The sequence below is a fragment of the Meriones unguiculatus genome, chromosome 20, assembly GCF_030254825.1.
Source record: "Meriones unguiculatus strain TT.TT164.6M chromosome 20, Bangor_MerUng_6.1, whole genome shotgun sequence".
NCBI classification, from domain to species: domain Eukaryota; kingdom Metazoa; phylum Chordata; class Mammalia; order Rodentia; family Muridae; genus Meriones; species Meriones unguiculatus.
The window spans coordinates 22856418-22870830 of NC_083367.1; the positions used below are offsets into that span (position 1 = coordinate 22856418).

The window sequence follows — 14413 nt, forward strand, 5'->3', positions numbered from 1 at the left end:
AGAACTTCCATGTTCAAGGAGATGTGCTGAAAAAAATAGTTGTTAGAAACATTAGAAAAACTGTTAGCAATCCGGAATGACTTAGCAAGCACATTTAGATTAAGCTGCCTGAGCTAGCGGGAAGCAACTCTATCTCACATGTAGAGACACTCAAGTCATGTCCCAGAGAACCATTAATATATTAGCTGACCTAGCTGGTGTTCCCCTGCGCAGCAGGACAAATAGAATACTTGTCTGTTTGCTGCTTCTCATTTTAATGATTTGGAGGCTAGAAAGTCTGGAATGTGGGCTCCCAGGTTCAAGATCCAAGAGAGCTACCTGCTTAAGAAATCCTTCTTGCTTCAGTTTTTATTTTATTCAGTTCGTCAGTTGCTTAGATGAGGCCCGCTTGCACAGAGAGAATGGTTTACTTGCTAGGAGTGTCCTGACGTTAACGTTCACACTACCAAGCCAACAAACACTCCAGGTTAACACAGGGACTTACCACGACAGTAGCCCCCAAGGATTTCAGGGGACTGTGTGAGGAGATGGGCATCTCCATGCCTGCTTGTATTTGTCCATTAGATGCTTTTGTTACCCTGGTACAATGAGGAGAGCTAATCCGTTGAAGAGTTAAACAGGTTTAAGTCTGTGTTGGATGTCTAAGAACAGGGATCAACACTGCTTGCTGTCCTAATGATTTGATGGGCTGGTTACCATGGTGAAGCTTGACTGGGGATGAAGAGACAGACACAGGCCCAGAAAAGCTGAGCTCAGGTGTGATGTGAGCGCAGATGCAGAGGCACCTGTTACTAATGCAACATGGAAGAACAGCATTTTTATTAGGTGTATCATGGGGGAGGGGTGGCTAGTCTCTGTAGGAGTTCTCCTTAAGGGACTACTCTCAAGGGTAAATGTCTAGGACAAAAAGGAAGCTGCAGCTATTTGTTTTTCTTCACAGTGGTGGCTGGCTCTCACTAAGACCTCAGAGGAAAGCTTTGTCAAATAGACATTTCTATAGGGCTGAGACATTAGAGTCCTTGGCATGGCTGTGCCCATGTCAACAACACACACTCAGGGCTCCAGGGAGCTGCTGAAAAAAAGCAGCTAACTCTTCCTCTCCTAAAGTCTAACCTAGTCAGGATTATTATTATTTCTGTGTCGTTCTATGGACCACAACAGTCTGGCTTCATCTCTTGGGATAATAAATCTTTTCCTTTACAACACAGAAGCCACACAAACTATTTTGTCATCCTCATTGATCTTTCATTTTCTGGAGAAGGTGTCAGTTATATTAAATGGGGCTTTTCAGGGTATCTTGGGAGCTTCTTCCAGCGTGCTTGGGTTGATGATAGAAAGGTTAGAAGGTGCACTAGCCATGCTTCAAGTATCCTGTCTTCACTACCCAACTTTCCCACGCTGCTGACAAAATACGTGAGAAAGCAACTTAAAGGAAGAAATTATTTTTGTCCACGTATTCAGATGTGTCCTTCCATGATAGTGTAGGAGGCTGTAATGAAAAAAAAAAATAATAATAAGCATGTGTCATGGCACCCAGGAAGCAAAGAAAGGGGGCAGGGAGTTACCAAGGACAAATACTTCCGAGGACTAGCTCTTGGACACATCTGCTAAAAATGTCCAGAACTTCCCCAAATAATACCACCAGCAAGGGACCAAGCACTAACCCATGAGTCTGCCAGGGCCATATTGTGCTCAAACTGTGACAATGAGAATGTCCTCTTGGTGCTTATTCTGTATTTGTGGCTGCCAGAGACACACAGAATAAGGTACGACGCCTGTGACAGGAGCTTGAGCCCCAAGGTCCTTGCTTCCTACTCGAGTCTCCTCAAGTCCTTTTAGGGGAGACCTGCAATGCTTCTTCCTCCTGTCAGGCAGAGGCCTATCTTTGCCAGTGCACCTCGCATCGTGACCACAGAATAGTGGTCCTCAACCTTTCTAATGCTTTGACCCTTTCACAAAGTTCCTCATACTGTGCTGACACCATCATAAAATTCTTTTTGCTACCACTTCATAACCACGTTTTTTGCTACTGTTATTAACTGTGGTGTGTAAAAATATGTGTTTTCTGATTGTCTTAGGCAATCCCTGTGAAAGTGTTGCTCAACTTCCCAGAGGGGTCTCCACCCACAGGTGAAACTCATAGAACATAGAACCTCAGTACCCTGAGGTTGTGCTTTCTGTTCCCTTAGCTACTCTTGTAAATGAATAGAACTGTTTTGCGTAGAGGGATTTGCTTAACACCTTCTAGATTGTAGGTTCGTTGAAATCACAGAACTTATCTTTGTGCCCACAACACAGAGCTCAAGGTCAAAAACAGGACATGTATCCACTTAATATCCTTGCAAGAATGGATTAATGAATTAATAAAAAAAGAAATTTCAAGCATTTGCAGAGATATTTGCCAAGAAAGGAATTTTAAACGTTGGCAGTATTTCAAAAATTTCTACTTATTGCATCTTTTCTCTCTTATTTTTAAAGTTTATTTCCCTGTGGTAAACAGCAGTTGTTCTCAAATTATAGTCTAGCCAACTGCAGAAATCCCCCAAGATCTCTTTAGAAGGTCTGTGAGATTGCAGCATTCCTAATGACTTCCTTTTCTCGCTGTTTGGCATTAGCACTGATGTTGGTGAGAAGCGGGGCACCTTGGCCTGTGAAGAATGGTAGCAACAGACTGCGCTCCTCACCATGTCTTCCACGGTAAGGAAAGAAGAAGGAGAAACCCAGCTTCACCCAAAAGTTTCCTAAGTAAGTCAGTGAATGGTGTTAATTTTAGACATCTCAGCTTTTGAAGGCAGTGCTCTGAATGGCACAGTGGGGTGTCTGGGAGGCTCCTCTGCTGCCTGATGAAGCTTCATGTGTGGCTTTCTCAAGGGCACATGTATGTATGATGGCTCTTAGCTTGACATCCTTCCATGGGATTCTGTTGGTGTTGGAGATACCAACTGACAAACTATGGTTCTTCAGAATTGAAGATTTCTTTTATTTTTTTTATCTTCTGCCTTTCTTCTGTCTGCCTTTATCTATCTATCTATCTATCTATCTATCTATCTATCTATCTATCTATCTATCTATCTATCTATCTTTTACGACAGGGTCTCTCTTCTCTCTACATAGCTCTGGATATCCTGGAGCTCACTATATAAACCAGGTTGGTCTCTAACTCCTGGTCTCAGAAAATTCAGCTTTTACTGTCAGCCAGATATTAAAGAGATCAACAAAACTCTAAAATAGAGGGTTGGAGAGATGGCTCAGCGCTGCTCTTGTGGAGAACCTGTGTTTGGTCCCCAGCGATCACCTATAACTCCAGGAGGTTGTTGCTATCTAACCTAATTTTCTGTCCTCCTTGGGCACCCAAATGCATGCAAATACATGTACACATAGAAAACACACATACACACACATTTATTTAAAAAAAAAAAGTATGTCAAATATGCGTTTTAATTTCTAATACTGTTAGTAACAACAGACATCCTCCATACAAGCTAAAGTTTCTTTAGGTTGATTTCTTAACAACTCCTAAAAGTGTTAAGCCGACCTGAGACCCAAACACTGTTCTGCCTTATTTAAAGAAAACATGGAATGCTAAAGAAAGACCACACACAATTTTGCTAACAAGAAGAAAAAAATTCTTTTTCAAAAATTTTCTAAAATGGTTTCTGTTTGAGAGTTTAAGCCAAAGTTCCAAGCTGCACATAGGGAAAATGAGATAGACCAAGTGCTCTGGCTGGCTGTGTGTGTCGATTTGACACAAGCTGGAGTCATCGGAGAGGAAGGAGCCTCAGGTGAGGCAATGCCTCCGTGAGATCCAGCTCTAAGGCATCTTCTGAATTAGTGATCCATGGGGGAGGGTCCAGCTCACTGTGGGTGGGGCCATGCCTGGGCTGGTGGTCCTGGGTTCCATAAGAAAGCAGGCTGAGCAAACCAGTAAGCAGCACCCTTCCATGGCCTCTGCATCAGCTCCTGCCTCCAGGACCCTGCCCTGCTTGAGTTCCTGTCCTGACTTCCTCCAGGCATGGACTATGATCTGAAAGTGTAAGCTAAATAAAACCTTTCCTCCCCAGCTTGCTTTTTGGTTGTGGGGTTTTGTTGCAACAATAGAAACCCTGACCAAGACCCTGAGATTATCCAAATGGTTTCTGGCCCCCTGATCTCATTTTAAGAGTCTGGTGTGACATGTGATATAGACTCAGTTAATAGATTATATTTGTATGAGAATAATAATTGCATAGACTGGCTTAATCACTAAATGTGCAAAATAATTCATCTAATTTGAATCAAGTGAGAGACAATTCACATATCAAAAACTATATTTGTTCTTTAGTGCAGCCAGATTGCGCTATAAAAGGACTGGGAACCAAACAAGGATCTTATTTGCATTTGCATTTTCTTGTTCAATATTCAGATAACAAAACCAAAGCTGAATTTTTAGGTTATGTAACGATAAAGTATACACTAAAATGTGCAATTCTCTTCAGAATATATGATAGTTATGTGGAATATTTGATTCTAGTAAAGGTTTGGGCTTAAATGTCCATCAAATTCTATCAGTTACAGTAAGTTTCCAGAAACTCCTTCTGTCAAATAATGCCTGAAATGAGCTTTGAGCTATGAGTTAAAATATCACCACCGTTAAGATTTTTATATACATACTCATTTTATGTATACCTTTAAACCTTTTGATACCCTTCCCTCCACTTATGAAGTGTTTTAAACAAACAAACATACAGAATCTCACAGACCTCCCATGTTGGCTGGATGGTCCCCACCCCCAATTGTAGCTACATGGGTCAAAACTATATAAGCGAGGTTCAGCGAAATTCAAGTTCACTAATTAGTTGGGTGTGACAAGTGGTGTGGCTTCGAGGATGATAAAGCTCCGTCAGCAGACGGCCCACAGCTCCGTCTACTTCCATAGACCTCCTTCCAGTTAGATAAAAGAAATCGTTACTAAGCACTCGCATCTCTTCACTACACTGCAGGTGGGTACAGGGATGCTCTGCGGAAGGTTTCTTCCTTGGGGCAATGATATTAGGCGGTGGAGTTCAGGGAAGTACTTTAGCTCCGCCCTCGGGTACTGTTGCTCTTATGAGGTCTGTAAGAGACTCTCTGGTCTTTCCATCATGTAAGAACACACACACACACACACACACACACACACACACACACACAGAGTGAGAGAGAGAGAGAGATACCTGTTGTGTATTTGAATACACAGTGTGCAGGAAAGCAGAAGGGAACCTCACTTATCAGGCCCTACCTCCTTTGAGACAGGGTCTCTTTGTTGCTTGCTGCTGGGTTGTTGCCAGGCCAGCTGCAGGGAGCATCCAGAGACCCTCCCGTCTCCACATCCCACTTCCTTTGGAAGCGCTGAGATTACAGACATGCACTTCGGTGCCAGGCTTTCATTGAGACATGGGCTCTGGGAATTCAAATGCAGGTCCTCAGCACATGCAGCAAATGCTATATCCCTGAGTCATCTCTGCACCCCCAGAAAGGTATCTTCCAAAGAACCAGGAAACATGTTCTCATCAGACACCAAATCTGTCGTGATCTTGGACTTCCTGGCCTCCAAGGCAGTAAGAAATAAATCTCTGCTGGCAGGAGCCACTCAGTTTATAACATTCTGGGAGAATGGTCCAATCTGAGCAGTGTCCTGAATTTAATCACGTAAACTATTCTTGTTATCTTCAGGAAGTGAAAACCTAACAACAACAAAGACTGAAACATTTAAGGATCCATGTCAAGTACGGTAGTGGACAGGCTATCCCAGCACTCGGGGAACTGGAGGTATGACCTGGAGTTTGCCAGTCTGAGCTGTGTAGGAAGACCCTGCTGTGAAGGTCTTAAAGGTGATTTTAAGCCTGTAGCTAGAAATGTGGAGCCTCTAAAAGTTTTTCATGCTCACAAGCTAGAGGAACTCTAAACAAAGGCCACATTTATCTCAGATCAGTACACATCAGCTCCCACTTTCTGAGCGGGAACCATTTACATTTCCCAGTTAAAATATATTAAGCTTCTATGTATAGGATACTTACTCGAAAAATGTATACAAAACTCCTAGTTAGTGAATCCTGACAACATCTGCCCTAATCCACAGTCTTAATGCAGTGGTCAGTGAAGTCCACCACTAGGGGTCAAATGGTCCCTTTCTTGTGTTGTGTAGGTGTGACTTGAAATTATTCAGAAAGTTCTTCTTCTTCTTATTATTATTTTTCCTGAGACAGGGTTTCTCTGTGTAGTCTTGGCTGAAAGAAAGGCCATGTGTGGTTTACAATGTATAGAACAGTTACTAACCAGCCTTTCATGGAGGAGTGCTGCCATTCCCTACTTGGGAGGACATCAGTGAAAGAACTGACAATGTTAGTTTTATCTGAGAAACAGGCGGGTAACGCTTCTATCTGTGTGTCCTCTTTGTCCCCCACCGTCTTCTATCCTGTATTGAATCTCTTCTAGCTACTAAATTAAAGACAATTCCTTACAACTCCTACACTTAAGCAGCTTCTAGTATCCCAACTTTTATTTTAAAAGCAAGTAAGATGCTGGTTTACTTGTTTTATAAGAAAGGATCCCAGTTCTTAAAATTTATTTTCCTTTGGGTTAGTTTTTTTTTTTTCTTTAAAATGATTTTTTTTATTTCTTTATTTTTATTAGGATACAAGTTAATAGGTTTTAAAATGTTTTTTTTTATTTATTTATTACAATTTATTCACTTCGTATCCCAGCTGTAACCTCCTCCCTTGGCCCCTCCCATCTTGCCCTCCTTCCCTCTTCTCCACCCATGTCCCTCTCCTAGTTCACTGATAGGGCAGGTCCTTCTCCTCTTCCCTCTGACCCTAGCCTATCAGGTTTCATCAGGACTGGCTGCACTGTAGTTATTCTTACTCCTTTCCCTCTGGTGATAGAGTTAATGATGCCATCACAGAGCCACCATATGGTCAGGAGTGAGGTGTTGAGCGTTTAAAGACAAGCTCTTGCCTCCCAGATGGAGCGAACAATTGCTGGACCCAGGAAAAAAACAACAAAACATTAACCTCATTTTCTGAATCTCTCTACCCAGGAATTAAATTAAATGATATTTGCTTGGTAAAATCGAAATGTCTTAATGCTCCCCAAGCCTGCAGAGAAATTCTCTCTCGGAGTTGCACAATGGTTTATGAGCTTTGTTAGTTGTCAGTTGTGATTGCTTAGAATGCTGCCGAGAGCCTGAGAATTACTTGCTGCTGATTGATTACTGCCCTGCTCTTTACCTGGTTCAGAAGATGCATGTACGGAGCCACAGAAGCTGCAATTACTCACCAAGGAAGGAAAGCGTGGTGGGTATCTGAGCTCCCTCTAGAGATCACCGGACTATTTAAGAAGGGACATTTGCTAAAATGATACGCTCAGGATGCGAGGCTAAGCACTGCACTCAGGGTCAGCCGCTTTGGACCCAGAGAAGAGCATGTCTGATTGCATGCGGGTTGATGCCCCAGGTCCCGCCTCTGAGAAAAAGGTATCGGACGGTCTGATGCTCTTTGGGTGGATGACACCTAAATGAACATCTGTACAAAGTCCCAATCTATTTCTAATATCAGAGATCAGACCTCTACTCTTGCCTGATGCGTCTAAAACAAAAAGGGGGAACTGTAGAGAGCTGCGGAATGCTATGCCTTAAAGATGGAGCTGGTTTCTGCCTTCCACCTTCCCGATGGTGAGTGCTCTCTGTCACGAACAACTCCACATTTGGCTAAGGCCGAGGATCTGGCTTGCTTCCATGTATGTGGACCTATCTGCATTGCCCCCGTGGCACGCCTGGGTTGGCTACCCAGAGGCTATTTAAGCTGTGGGCTGGCTTTCCCGGGGTCCGAGGATTGTACAATGTTCCTGAATAAACTGCATTGAAAAAAAAAAAAAAAGAAGGGACATTTGCAACTCCCTGGCGACCATGCTGTTGCTGAGAAAACATGGAGGCGCGCAGACTGTTGATGACAGGACTCGGTTATGAGAAGTCTACGAGGCTGAAATGAGTGATGCGTTCTTCCCTGGAGGCAGTAACAACTTCCTCCAACAAGGAAGTTCGGATCCCTGCCACATCTTCCACCCCCTCACAGTGCCTGCTTCCTCCTCCTGGAACCCACCACTGAAGGCAGGGACCTGTCCCCAGAAGCAAGAAGCTTGCAGTTGAGATTCCCACCTCCCTTTTGGGGGTGGAGGATGGTCTAAGAACTTGATTAACAACTGCGAGGCAGCGTGCTACATCCAGGACTAGATGGTGAGTCCAGCTTAACTAATGCCTGCTGTGTTAAGGAACTCTGACCTAGAACTTAACACAAGAAGCCACTGCCGTCATTAGGGCTGTACCCAGCATGCCCCAGAAAGTACTTGCTACTTACTTCTGGCATGGCTGTGGCCAGGAAACAGCTCTCAGAAGACTTGGGGAGAGACAGTGTCCTTTAGGCCACTGTTAAACTCTCTGAGAATGGAGAGGGCATTTTTTCAGGCAGAATCTTGCCAGACTTTCCTGCAAACTAGAGGCATGAGTAACTAGCCACCCCACAGCCCCATGGCTTGGCTAGGCTACTAGGCCTCTCTGGCACCCCGCATTCCTGGGCATCGCCCTGACCTCCCATACGAGGCTCTCTCCTTCCCTAATTGCTTCGGCCAGCTTGGACTTGAATCCAAATTGTCTAGACTGGTGTTCTAAGTGAATACTGGGGAAAGCTGAGATGGCTGGACCTTGAAGTGTCTTTCCCCTCATTCATCCCCAAGACCAGGCTTCAACCTTTGTTCCTGCAGACTTTAAGCTCAGAGCTCTGTGAGCAGATAGTCTTCTGAAGTCTGAGATTTGGACTGCCTTCAAGAATCCAGCTGTGTCTTTTGCTCAGGGCTGATGCTCTTACATTTGCATTATTAACTTGCCCTCCAGCTCCGAGCCCTAGTTCCTCCTGAGCCTGCATGTCATCTTGGCCACACAAGCCAGACTGGCCAGTCCTCTGCAGCTTGCCTCTGGGTGGCTGCTCTGCCATAGCCACGTGTCTGTGGCAGTTCCCAAGAAGTCACGGAGCAAAGTTAAAACTAACGTTTAACGAAAGTGCCGTGGGCCAAGCACCTAAGCAAATTCTCCTGTGGAGTCTGGGAAGAATGCTGAACAGATTTCTTCAATTACCCTGGATGAGAATTCTGAAGGGGCCTGGCGGTGCTGACCCAGGCCTTTAATTCCAGCACTTTGGAGGTACAGGCAGGAGGATCTCTATGAGTTTGAGTCTAGCCTGTTCTACAGAGAAAGGTTTAGGACATCCAGGGATGCATAGTGAGACCCTGTCTCAAAAAAACAAAAAAGAAAAAAAAAAAGAATTCTGAAGGGATGCCTAGATAATAAAGTAAAATAAAAACAGCCCGAGACAAAGGTATATATCATCATCACTGGAAATGGGATGATCTGGAATCAACAGTTGATCCTTTTATTGGCTCTTTTTATAGATAAGGATCAATGCCTTAGCCAACATAACTCTTAGGAAAACACAGTAAAATTAGGACCAGAAAATCTCTCCCTTCTGGACATAATGTTCTTATTAAATAAGTGCCCAGTGCCTATCAAAACCACACCATTGCAGTTTAATCATGCTGGAGTATGTGATTGGTGTTAGGAAAGAAGTAACAGACCCAGGCAGTATATTCCTACCACAAAGCTTGTATGAAAATGGGTGAAAGCAATGCACAACTGATACAAAACAAATATTAGTTGATGCTCACATAATCAAAATGTCCTCATGTGTGAGTATTTACTAATCTATCAAGGTTTTTTGTTTGTTTGTTTGTTTTTACTTTTTGGCTTTTCAAGACAGGGTTTCCCTATGTTCTGTGTAGCCATGGCTGTCCTGGACTTGCTTTGTACACCAGCCTGGCCTCAAACTCACAGAGATCAACCTGTCTCTGCCTCAGCCTCTGAGTAGATTTTAAAACTACAAATAACATTAAATAAAGTATAAGTATAAAACCGAGATCTTATTACCCTAACATCAACTGTTTTTTATTGCTCACATTCTTCATTGTGAGCTTTGTTTGCGCATGGCTCTCTGTAATGGAAGAGCAATTAGTCTCCTGTTCTCAAATGAGACGTGCTAGTTGGGAGACGGCAACATGACCTAGAAGTTTCTTCCCCTTTGGTTTCTTTACAGACCATATTGGAACAGCCCCTACAGTCTGACGCTGTCTAAAAGACAAGTGTCCCCTGAATGAGCAAGGCTGTCAGCCACAGCACTCCTTTTGTGTGTGTGCTCATGCCTGTGTTCTAACTGCCAAATTAGACAGACATTAATCTGTCATTTGTTGTGTCTTCTAGGGGATGTGGATTCTCTGCATTAATATTGTTAAGAAATTAAGCCATAGCTATTTATTGCTGAAATGCTTCTCAGATCCAGTTATTATTGAAAGGAAATGCTCCATACCGATTCCATTGATATTTAGTCGGCCATCAATGTGGCTGCGTGCACATGCTCACTTGCTGTTTCCTGAGCTATCCTCAACAGGTCAGACTTTCCTGCCTCGAGGCCAAGCTCTAGGTTATACGGAAATTATTCAGAACTTTGGGGTTTGTTTGTTTAAATAATCCTTCTTAACAAAGCCCCAGATTTGAAATGTATCCAAATATAATGCCAGGACATGGCTTCAGCAGCCGTCTGGTATAAGAATATAAAATGTCGTGATTTCCAGTGACCTCGCTTCACATAAACTCACACACATCCTCACTTATGACATACAGAAGCTAAAGCAAAAATTAAGCAGTGTTGCTCTTAGTAACAGAGCACATGCTGTAAGAGCAAAGCCATGTTTACAGAGCTGGAAAGGTGGCCCAGGGGCTTAAAGCACGTACAGAGGACCTGAGTTTGGTTCTCAGGTCCATAGTGTGTGTGTGTGTGTGTGTGTGTGTGTGTGTGTGCAAATGTGCATGCACACACAGTGAACACACTGTGCACAGTTGTCTGTAACTCCAGTACCTGGGGCTTTTCTGGCCTCTGGGAGCTCCCTCCTGCCCCCACACGGTGCACGAAAACTCACACATGCTCACACACATACATATTAAAAAAAAAACAATAAATAGTTTAAAATAGTTGCATTTTAATAAAAGAATGAAACCGGATTTCAAAGGACAGCTTTTAAGATCTTCGATTTTTCGGTCAAGCTGAGGTCTAATACCACTAAATCTGCCACCAAGTCCATCCAGTGGAAAGGAAAACAAATAGACATTTGTGATGTTTTATATAAGAAACCAAAACTATGTAAACCTTTCTGCTCTGACAGGGTTGCCAGCCCTCCATGTGATGCTCATTTCCCAAGAACTGAATGGAAAATAACTGGATAGGGAGTGTTAATACTCTCCCTTGGGATTAACAAGGCTCCCTGTTTATGGAGTTTTAGGGATATCAGAAGTTTGTGCAAAGGCATTTTCACCACAGGTTAATTTTTCTTATATCATGCTTTTTGAAATTAAATATCCTTTGAAACTGATATAGTCTCCATGATAATAAGTGACAATAATAAACTAAATTTATATTGGGAAATGTTCCACAGAAGCTACCTCTGCAAATTCCCAGAAGCTCTTGTGATTCAGTAACTAGTCTCACTAACTTGATCAGTCAGTACATTGAAGACTCTCGAAGAAAGTCATTCTGAATTCTCAGAGCAAGCCAATAAAAACCCATGATTTGAATTTATGGCTGGTTACCCAGTACATTGTTTTCTCCAACAACCCAAGTGCTGATTACAGCAAAACAGCCATTAAAAGTCCCCCAAAGGGTTACATTCAAACTAGTTTATTGCTTCAACCAATATATTTTATCTCAGTCAAATTCAGAGATTTCCATTTTGTGCTCCTTCAACCGTGGTCCTCCACCAGCTGTGCTGAGCAAGCACAGTTTGAACGCCCTCTCTTAGCAGTACAAACAGGCACCTCTGTCTTCCCTTGTGCCCATGCTCTCTCATCCACTGTCCTCCCTCTCAGCAGGACACTACCATGTGTAATGTGCTTACAATTATTTTTAAACTTCTTTCCATGAGGTGATATCTGTGTGCCAACTGGGGAGAGAATGTAATCAATCCACCCCACAGAAGCTGAACTGTGGGTCATGTGAAAGACAGGAGGTGTTTGGTGGAGTCTCCATGAGGCTGCTAAGCTCACCGTCGTGTGCCTGTATCACTCCAGATCTGAGAGCTCCCAGTGCTCACAGGACGGTCAGTCATGGAGTCAGCTCAGGTGGGAGAGAGTTTCTCCTGCATTAATAATGGGGGTGGGGAAAGACAAAAGGGTAGGAGAGAAGAAGGGAGGAGAAAAAGGGAGGCAGGGGTGGGGGTGGAGAAATGAGGAAAGAAAGGGGAGAAAAGAAAAAGACGAAAGACAAAGGAAAGGCAAGAGAGAAGGGAAGAAGGCAAGACTGGGCACACGTGTATGGGTCTCTGTTCTTTGAGGAGTAGTAGCATTCACGTGGCCAAGAAAGATGACTTTCGCTATAGGTTGACATCATCCAGCCAACATCCCAGTTTCCAAAGCTGTGTATGAGAAGTTACTAATTGGGCAATGGTGATACAGTCAAAGAACTAGATGAAAGCATCAACTACTCATGTTGAAGAATAACACAATTACACCTGTGCTGCTGGCTGGGACACCTGAAGATTACCATCTGGTTTAGTTGCTAGGCAAATCTGGCCTGTAGGTAAGGTAAGGCTGGCTCTTGGAAGGGCATCCCCCTGCCACTCTAGCAATCTCAACTCAGGAAGTGCCAGCATCAGCCACTTAGGTCCAAGTCTGAAAGCCTCAGTATACCACACTTTTTTTTTCTTATGCCAAAAAAGTGAAATAAGAGAAAGAAATCCCTTTCTGACTAATGGAAAATGAGCCAGGGATGCCAACCAGTCCTCCTCCTCTCCCTCGCCTTCCCTGCATAAGGCTTATTCTGTTTCCCAGTCATCTGTTATAGCAACAGAAGCTTGGCTCTTTCTTTCTCCATAATCCTGCTTATGTGATCTTTCCAAAACATTGGCACATTGAACTCCATTTGATTAAGGATCTTAAACTCCCAGGCCCTGCCTTTGCCTGAGGAGAAAATTTAGAAGCACCTAAGCCAAGGACTTCTGTGACCAGTGGCAGATTTAACTCTACAGTCTCCATTTCTCATTAGAGCTTCACCCAAATCTTGTATGAAATGGTCTGAAAATGGTCATGTTCTTTCCTTGTGCCATGTCTGCTACAAGGCTGCTTCATCGGCAAGCTTCTCAGTGTTTCACTCCGTAACCAGCTGCACATCATCATCTCTCCCATGACATCTTACTGCTCTAACCTGCCCTACATGCCTCCTGTGTCTGTAGTCTGAGATGCTGCTTTGGTGGCTGCTCTGCTCTTACACTTTCTTCATGAAGATACCTGTGAGCATTTTCCTATCTTCACACTACATTTTTAATTTTCTTCTGGACCAATAGCATAGCTCAATTGAGTAAACTTTCATCAAATATTAATGAATTAGTAATATTCACTAAGAAGAAGGAGAAGAAAAGAAGGAGATAAGAAAAAGAAAAAGGAGGGAGAGAGAAGAAGGAGAGAGAAGAACAAGAAGGTTGGGGCAGAAGGTGATGATGGCAGAGTTGTTTCTTTGTGGTGTTAATTAAATGGTTTAAGAGGAAGAAACCACATCCCCTTTCTTTTGGCCAACTGAATTTAATGTCTTAATTGGCCATTCAAGTGGAGCAAAGGAAATAACCTTTCAAAACTAGGCAAACTTAAGTATTTGCCTTGTAACCTGTCAGGCGGAACACTGACAAAAACAAAACCAAACAAACAAAATAAAAATAAAACAAACAAACCAGATCTAGTTTCTAATCTAGCACAATTAACTGCTTTTGGGCAAAACGTTTGCCTATTTTAGAGTCAGCTAACTGATCTATAAACAATAGAAACTCCATAATTTTTGTAAAGGTAAATAAAATATTATAAAGTACCTACAGTATTGTATAGAATATTTTAAGATCATAACAATTAAGGATTTTACAACTAGGAATCTAACAAATATGCACCATAGGTTGTGGAAATTGAATGTTCTCTGATTTGGGAATCAGCTAATTCAAATCAATGAAGTCAAGGAAGTGAGCCTAGGAATTTAAAATGGAGTGTTAAGCAGAAGAAACCATCGTGACTCAGGAGAAGTGGGGGAAAAGAAGAGGATGGAAGAAGGCACGAGAAATCCAGGCCCACCAGGGGGAGTCATGACTGTGCTCCCTTTCTTCCACGCCATACTTTACCCGGCTACATTATAGGGACAATGTCTAGACTAAGTCCTATTCTATGCCATAGAATGCCATAGAGTAGGCCAAGGGCTTCAGAGTGTTTTCTTGTGACTCTGTAGGGCAGTTTCTCCCTCACAACCACCAGCCAACCTTTTAGATG

The 14413-nt window shown here is 43.1% G+C and overlaps 1 non-coding gene across 1 annotated transcript; it reads left to right on the forward strand.

Moving 5' to 3' along the window:
- Positions 1–13659: 13659 nt before the first annotated feature.
- Positions 13660–13787, forward strand: LOC132649652 (small nucleolar RNA SNORA27). Its single transcript, XR_009588132.1, has one exon. It is a non-coding gene; the product is annotated as a small nucleolar RNA SNORA27 (small nucleolar RNA).
- The last annotated feature ends 626 nt before the right edge of the window (positions 13788–14413 follow it).